Raw genomic sequence first — 8,961 nt, forward strand, 5'->3', positions numbered from 1 at the left:
GGGTGGGATTTATAATATCCAAATGATCTTTGACAACTAGCACCTCTTTCAGGCATTCATTTGCTAGGAATTGCAACTGAAATCTGAGACTGTACTCTGCCTAGGATTTTGGGGTTCTGTGTGGTTGGTTGAGAAGTGATTAACATTTTCTTAACGAAGCTCACATTCCCTGTTATAATAAAAAGGTTTCCACATTTTCTCACTGGCCTTACCGACAATTATCACGACTTTACACTTAGGAAGTAATTTATATATTTAAAAGTAAATCCAGTTCCAGTTTGATAACTGTGCTCTTGGACTGTAGAATATTGGTGTTGGAATATTGGTGTTACAATGGTCCTTAGAGACATTGAATGGATTTGCTCTTTGCTAATGTGTAAAAGAGGCAGGCAAACACCCCGTGTAAGGTCAACGGAAGTGCAAGTGTATCCTCCTGAATATCGGAGCATGTTGCCGCAGGGGAAGGCTGAAGACACAAGCTACACATTATTTTCATGACACAAACAGGCTTTGAAGCCATGTCATGTATTGATGTTAGAAGCAGCCTAGCCAAGTCGACCACCTCATGCCTGTGTTTCTAAGACTTTCACTCAAAGACTTTAGGGAATAATATTTGGCAATGGGTGTGAACAGGAATTACCACTAGAAAAAGAAATTCAAAGGATTAGTCAGTTTAAGTATTTGGTCTTTAAGGTTTCAAGGGTTAGAAGTCTATGCATACCAATAAAATAAATCCAGTAGGGTGCAAATTGTTTACATAGTAGATCCTTGACATTTAAAGATTTAACATTTGTGGGTTTGACACATTGTGAATAATGCTATTGAGTCATGACAGTTAATTCCGAGGAAGTGTAAATCTGAATTATGTGTATAATATAGCTGTATACAGGAGCTAGTCCTCTACCTAATAAATGAGCCTATAGTGATCAGGGACACATTAATGTGTAGCTTTTGTTCTCTACTTGTGCCACATAGAATTACATTAAATGATGAAAAAAATCTGTTTTAGGAATTTGCAACAGGGAATTTAAACTGGGAAAAATCTAATTATCTACCAATAGACAGTTGTGTCTATTGACACAATTGACTATTAGGAAGCCTTAAAAATAAGATTAATAGTGAAAAGAAACTTTGCCTTCCTTGAAATTACAACTTACTATAAAACTACAGCAATGAAACTGCAAGGTATTGATACAGTGAAATAAAAATAAATTACTAAACACAATAGAGAGTCCAGAAATAGATCCAAAAAAATCTGAGGAATTAATCTGTGATGTTTTAGTTTATAATGGTGCTGGCATAATTGGATATTCAGAGGGTGACAGCTCATACCATGTGAAATAAATTTCCAAAGTAAAAAGAACATAATAAAATACTGTAACAATATATAAGGAAATATTTGTAGAACATCACAGGTAGGAGAAACTATCTTAAGCAACACTGGACACTCAGATGTCATAAGGAAATAACTGAACAATTTACCAAAGATACAATTTTTGATAGCACAATCTACCTTAGTAAAATGCAAAAGACTTGAAGAAAATATTTGCAATGCATATGTCAGTTAAGGGTTGAGTACTTCAAAACATAAAGGTGTCAGTATAAAGATGCTTATTTTAGTATTGTTTGAAGTGAAAAAATAATGGACAACCTAAATGTCAATCAATGGGGAAAAGGTCAAATGATTTATGGTATAACTATGATGTTCATATCAGCCAGCAGTTAAGGATAATGAGTTAGACCCATATATTTCCCCAGAAAGATGGTCATGGCAGTAGGAGAAAAAGCAAGTTGCAGAATGATATGCAGAGCACAATATTCTCAATCACAGCAGTCTGTTTCCTTCAGTCATAGTTCTTATTTGCTTGTTGTTGTTTGTTTTGCTGTTTTCTTGATTGTTATCTAATTCTCCCATTGGGTTGTAAACTCCAATAAAAAAGCAACCAGATCTGTCTAGTTCAACTTTAAAATTCCAGCTCCTGGCACAGTGCTATATAAAAATGAAGATGCTTACTGAAAATGTATTTAATGAAAATTTATAGTAAACTTCTGGAAAGATACACAAGAACTGTTAAAAATGACTTCCTTTAGATAGTTAAATGTAGGGCTAGCATGAAAAACTTCAAACAATTTTCACCTTATACCTGTGTTTGACTTTTTACCATGAGTATGTATTACTATGTATTACTATTTTTACCATGAGTATGTATTACTTTCCACTAAAAAAAGGCTAATTATTATGATAATGTATCCAAACCAATTATGAAATTAAAAAATAAAACAAAAACTTATAAAATCTAGTTAATAAAAAATAAATATCAAACAAAAAACTTTCTCCATGAAAGAAAAGAGACCCCCCTTCCCTCAAAAAAACTCTGTTATTCTTTGAATGAAAGTGACCAAAAGTAGAAGAGGTCTAAAAAGGGGAAATCATGTACTCAAGGGGGGAAATTACTGGAAAGAGACCGAGTATACTGAAGCGTTAGTTATGTAATTTGGGTGCAATGAACATGTATTACTTTTATAAAGAGCAAACAAAATTCAGACAAAAACCAGTTACAATTATCACCAACATATTAATAAATTTGACTGTTGGGGGAAGAAATGAGCCTTCTGGAAAAATCTCTCTTTGCTACTGATGCTGTGTCTCCCTCCCTTGAACTTCGCTTTACCTTCCCCAACCCCTCTGGAAGGAGAACCTCCATTCTAGACTTTTCACAGAGTGCTTCTGCTGTCTCCCTGCCTTAGCTGCAATACGGATCTCCCCTCTGCAGGCTCACCTGGTGGAAACCGCCAAGCGCTGGTTTTTCTCTAGCTTCCAATGCCATACTTTTTTTATTCATGGACAAAGTCTTTTCTTTCTTTGAAGCTAAATTTCTTTGAGTACCACTTCTCCTCTTCTTCTCCATTCTTTCAGACCATTCTTCAAAATTCCCTGAAGACCTCAGCATCAGCACCTCTTCTGTCAGCCCTGCCTGCCAATACCCGAGGGACCCGAGGGGCCCCCAACATCCATGTGAACCACAGTACAGGAAAGTGATGGATAGGACAGTTTCTAAATCAGACTTCAGGCAACGTCTCCGACGTATCAATTATCAGTGAAATGACCTTGGATTAATCATTGAAGATTGGTTTCTTCCTTGTAACATGGGAATTCTCACTCTTTACAGTGAGTATTCTCCTTTACTTTTGTTTTTATTAACTAGATTTTGTAAGATTTTTTTATTTTTTAAATTTACATATGGTTTTAGATACTAGACATTTTTTTTTTCATAGCACACCATGTACTAACTGCTCAGTATGGAAGCTGGTGCTGGGTGTTATTATTTGAATGGCCTTTTCTACACCTTAGCCACACAGTTCCTGCCTTCAAGGTCTTCAATGGCACGCATTTCTTCTGTCTGTCTCCAGCACTCTATCCCTATGACTGTACATGTGCAAATTTTTGTGTGGACAGAAGTTTTCAACTCATTTGGGCAAATATTAACACCAAGGAGTGTGATTGCTGGATCATATGGTAAGAGTATCCTTAGTTTTGTAAGAAACTGCCAGGCTGTCTTCCAAAGTGGCTATACCATTTTGCATCCCCGCCAACAATGAGTGAGAGTTCCTGTTGCTCCACATCCTTGCCAGGATTTGGCTTTTTCAGTGCTTTGGATTTTAAGCATTCTAATAGTTGTATATTCTGAGCCATTTTTGATCAGAATAAAATAAGTACCTTGCAGAGCCCTTTTGTACTCCCTCGGCTACTGTCGCTGTATCTTCTGGGCGCACTCTTATTCTGTGCCTGCGCGCTGCTGGAGTACAGCTCATTTCTGCATCAGCCAGGGGGGGCATGTTGAGTTTGGCATACACATCAAGGATAGTAACTACCACAGCTTGCAGCGTTTTGACAAACCTCAGATGCATGGCCTCCTGGCCAGGTGTCTGCGGTTTCATATTGTCAGAGCATTTGTTATATCCCTGGAGATCACAGCTTTCTATAAGTTTGCTGTGGCTGAACCAAAAAAGAAGGCATATGCAGATTTCTAGAGAAATTATGATTCTGTGAAAAATTTTGAGGAATGTGGAAGGCTGGTATCTTTCAGAGTGCAAAGAGATTTTGGAATATATAAAGAATTTCTCTGGGTTGATTTACATAAAAGGTTATCACTGACCTGTGTTCCTATGCTATGAATATGTAGGCTGAGGAATAGTTTCTCATGATAAATAAATGATTAATACACACACACACACACACACACACACAAATAAGTACTTTGGGATTCTTAGGTGTGTGTCTCAATGAAGAAAGAATGAGGGAAAACAACAATAACTTTGGATGTGGCTCCTGGCTGGGATAGCAAGCTCACTCCCTAGCTAAATCATGGGTTTTCATATTCAAGACTCCTCAAATGAGATTAGAACATGGACCTAAGACAAATTAGGAACGAGAACTTTGGACCATTCATTACTATTGTATCTGTGTATTAGACATATCTAACTAATGTAATTATGATTTTGAAGAACTAGTTCTAAAAGTAAAAGGGAAAATAAGGTATACAGTATTCATATGGGCTGTTAGTTGCATATATGAAGATTTATACTGAGAAATATGGTAACCTCCACAAGAGACTTTTAGTCGCTGACCTTTTACCTAAGCAGACAATAGGTTCTTGCTGGAGTACGTATGTTACTTCTGTTGTCTTTTTGTGCAAAAACTTTTGTTTGTGTTTAGCTTTTGTCTGAAATGGGCCACATGTTTCTTTCTTTGAGAGAAAGGATCTGTATTACCTTGTAGATAAGCATTCCATCCACTTGTTTATCGTATATCTGAGAATGTGGCCTGAAATATGAGAATTTAGCTGAAACTGCTGTTGGTGGAACAACAGATCTCTCCTACTTCATTATTTTCAAGACAGTAGTATTTCTTAGAATCAGAAAGGTTCATGCTCTGCTTTTGTAGATAATATAGACAAACATGGAGATAGGAAATACAGTATATTCTTCTGAAAACAAAGGCAAAACCACATGGCATACTTAAATCTCCAGGTACCACTGAGATGTCATCTTTGAACCACGTAACAAGTGGTTCTGGCCTTCTGGGCCCTGTGCAGTGTGGAGGCCAAGCTTTTCTTCCTGGAGGTGAACAGTTTTAATAGTTTCTGGGAATGTTATGATTTTGCCTTGTACTATAAAGAAAAAGATATTTAAAATTGCTAATATAAAGCATATATATTCAATAATCTTTTAAATTAAAAAGTTCTTTTTTAAAAAATAGAGACAAGATCTTGCTCTGTCACCCAGGCTAGAATGCAGTGGCATAATCGTAGCTCACTGTGGCCTTGAACTCCTGAGCTCAAACAATCCTCCCACCTCAGCCTCCTGAGTAGCTGGGATTATGGCATTTTCAGAAGTATTTATAAACAATGTCGATTTTCTTTTTACTGCAACCTCACTATCCCCTAATAGCTAGGAAAGATCAATAGTTAACCTGACTGAAAAAATAAAACTAAAAGCAGAAACAAACAAACAAAAAGATGTAAAGGTGACTTTATATCAAGACTCCTTAATAGAGTCATCTTGTTAAATTCTCCTTTCTCACATATAAGCTTAAAACGATTTCCAGAAGGAGGAACTTGTTCTTAAGGTACCAAATTACCATGTTTTACTGGGCATCTATCTAAATAAGGGTTTACAGAGTAAAAAAAAAGGTACATTCTTAGAGACCATGCTACAGATAGAGATTTAAACAGAATATAGATAACATTTAAAACTGTGTATATAGCCATTGATTGCAAATATGTTTGGGGGCCTCTTTACCAAAAAATGATATCCTCCATACTTTTTTTCCTGTAAAATTCCAGGAGAATATAGATTTCAATAATGAATTTTGTAGGCTTTTGTTTACTATATTAGCATTTAATTAAACATCATTATCATTTTGCTGTGGGATGCTATAACAGAAATTTTAGCTCTCATAAACAATTTGTTCAACTACCTAAAACTAGTTAGTAATCTACCCAGGATCATAATAATCAATTTAGGAAGAAGAAAAAATATGTGATAAAGGAAAAGGTTAAACGTGAAGAGACAGTAAAATTGCTTTGTGAAGGCCACAAATTGCTGGATTTTATATTCCAAATTTTGTTGAACAAAACACTGGTGTTTGATCCTGACCAAGCCTATGATGTCTTGTATCCTGAAAGGGGATTCTCAAACAGGAATAATCTTCTGCTAAGGCAATATCTGGAGACGTTTTTGGTTGTCACAACTGAGGGTGGAAGTGCTAATGGCATCTGGTGGGTGGAGGGCACGGATGCTGCTAACCATCGTATGACTACAGGACAGCCCCCACAACACAGAGTTATCCGGCCCCGAATGTTAATCATGTAGCCAAGGTTGAACGATCCTGTCTTACAGAAATACACCACGAATACCACATTTTCCTCCTAATTAAATAACTATATATATATATATATATATATATATATATATATATATATATAAGATATCCTATGGAACACTCATCTCAAAACCCAAGCAAAATATAGTTTTCACATAGTACATTTTCTGATCAATGTTCTGATCAATTTAACTAAATGCATGCAACAACATGGAGGAATCTAAATGCAATATGCTAAGCAAAAGGAGACAGACTCAAAAAGCTACATGCTGCATGATTCCATTTAGAACATTCTGGAAAAGGCAAAACTATAGGAACAGAACACTGATTAGTGAGTGGTTGCTTTGGGCTGAGAGAAGGGATTGACTATAAAAGGCTGAGAGAAGTTGGTGGGGTGGTGATGGAAGTGTTCTATATCTTAGTTGTGGTGGTGGTTACTAGACTGCCTGTGTCTAGTTGCCTGTGTCTAGTTACTAGATTGCCTGTGTCTAGTGAATACTGTATTTTTGCAACTTTCTAAAGTCATAAAACTTTGTACATTTGCCATATTCTCAGGACTGTGTTACATAGAAGTACAAGGCGGCATGCCTGTCCCTGGGAAAGCCAATCTAGATGAAAAGACAAGACATAAGGCAAAAAATAATACATGAAAATTAGCTGAAAAAACTTTTATTTTTAAAAAGCATTCTGCTTCATTAAAAGGCATAAGTGGAATGTATTTATTGCATATGTTTATTAAGCATGAGTCATCAAATAAAGCACATTAATGTACTTCCCTCTGCTTATCTGATACATAACAGGATGCGAAGCCATCATTTACAGAAGCTTAGGGGCTATAACAGAAAAGATGTAGTTACTTCTGTTGGAAAATATAGCTGTTGCTCTGCCCTCTGGCTCACTTTGAAAATCTGTGGTTCTGAAAGCTCAATATACTATTTTTACTTTTCTTATTTGGCCCTGACCTGTGTAACTATGTTCCTGCTTCTCATTTCCCCTGGTTTGGCCACGCTGGTAGAGAAGGAGGTTGGGGGTGTGTTTTCTAAGGTTGGGGGAGGGGTTGTGGTCACTTGGACAAGATTCTGATTCCTTCACATTCATGGTGCAAGTCAAGACTTTTAGGGTTGTCTTGACTCTGAAATTTCAATCAGAACTAATAATTTTACAAAATCAGATGTTTTTAGATATGTATTTTTAATTAAACATATTATCTCTTCCTTTGAAAGTACAAAAACCATAGCAAATAATATCTGAATATGTTGGACATTTAAAAATATTTTTATTCAGGCTTAAGTTTAATTTAGAAGAAAATTACAAATGTATTCTATTTGTAATTACTCTAGAGGTAATTGGGAGATACTATTTTTAAAAGTGACTTAACCACAGTTCTTTCTTCCTGAGAATGAGATGTAAAGCAGATCAAAGTGAAATCAAGGAATTTTTTTTTAAAAAAAACACTAATTTATATGAATCATTCAGAAGAAAGCATTAGAAATGTGTAAAAACTTATTTCAAAAGGGATAATAATAAAAAATAATGTGACTTCATTTCCACATAATAAAGGCTAAGATTTTTAAAGTGCCTGAAACTAGTACTAAGCTTTTCTATAAGGCAAGTATTGTGTGGGTGGACATGTAGATAACCTTGCTGAGAGTGCCACAGTCTTATGTCACCTATCTATGAAGTCCTTTAAGATTCCACATGCTGAACATGTCCAAATGACTTTTTATGTTCTATGTTATTTTACACCACTTGCATTTTTATAGTTACTCATGAATGTTCACCCAGGGTTGTATTTCTCTAGAGAATAACAAGATCTATGCCAACTAACTTTCTCTTTTCTACCATAGGGATAATTTTTCATCAACTACTATGTGCTATATTCTCAGTTATTTCATCACTCAACAGAGCCACAGGCTCTCAAGAGCATTTTTATGTTAAAGGGCTTTGAGGCTGGGACATTTGGGGTGGATAAGAGCCTGATTGTGTTTGGGTACGCCAGGTTTTTAGCTGACCTAGTTTTTATATTATTAATGTATACATTTTCTGTTGATAAATAGAATATTTTTATAACTGCCAAGCAATATATTGTTCCCAAGAAAGAAAGTTCTTATCTTATTTGCCTTTTGCTTCTCAGAAAATTCTCTTTAATTTTTTTCTAAAACTTAGAAACTTGGTCTTTTGATGATTTGGCCCCAAACACCAAGTCGTTGGCAATATCATCTGCCTGTTCCAATGAGAAACCAAGAATGCACTGTGTATTTAATACCCCTTAGAGATCAGTGAGAGCTAGCAGCACATTTAGAGATGATCTAACTTACACCAGCATTCACAGGCAAGGAACATGGGGGTCAGAGATTTTAGTTGCCTAAATCCGCAGAGCTCTTCTGTAGCAAGCTAGCATTAGAATTTAGATCTTCAAAATAGTAACATTTCAAGATGAGTAATACAGAATAGTCCATTTCTTTAAAACAACTTTTTCCCCATGAATTGGAGCAGTTGCATTTATTAAGAAAATTTGTGAGTCAATACTTAAAGAATAAACATCCCCTACCTTCAAAAGATTGAATCAGATAATC

The sequence above is a fragment of the Microcebus murinus genome, chromosome 8 (assembly GCF_040939455.1).
Source record: "Microcebus murinus isolate Inina chromosome 8, M.murinus_Inina_mat1.0, whole genome shotgun sequence".
In the NCBI taxonomy this organism is placed as follows: domain Eukaryota; kingdom Metazoa; phylum Chordata; class Mammalia; order Primates; family Cheirogaleidae; genus Microcebus; species Microcebus murinus.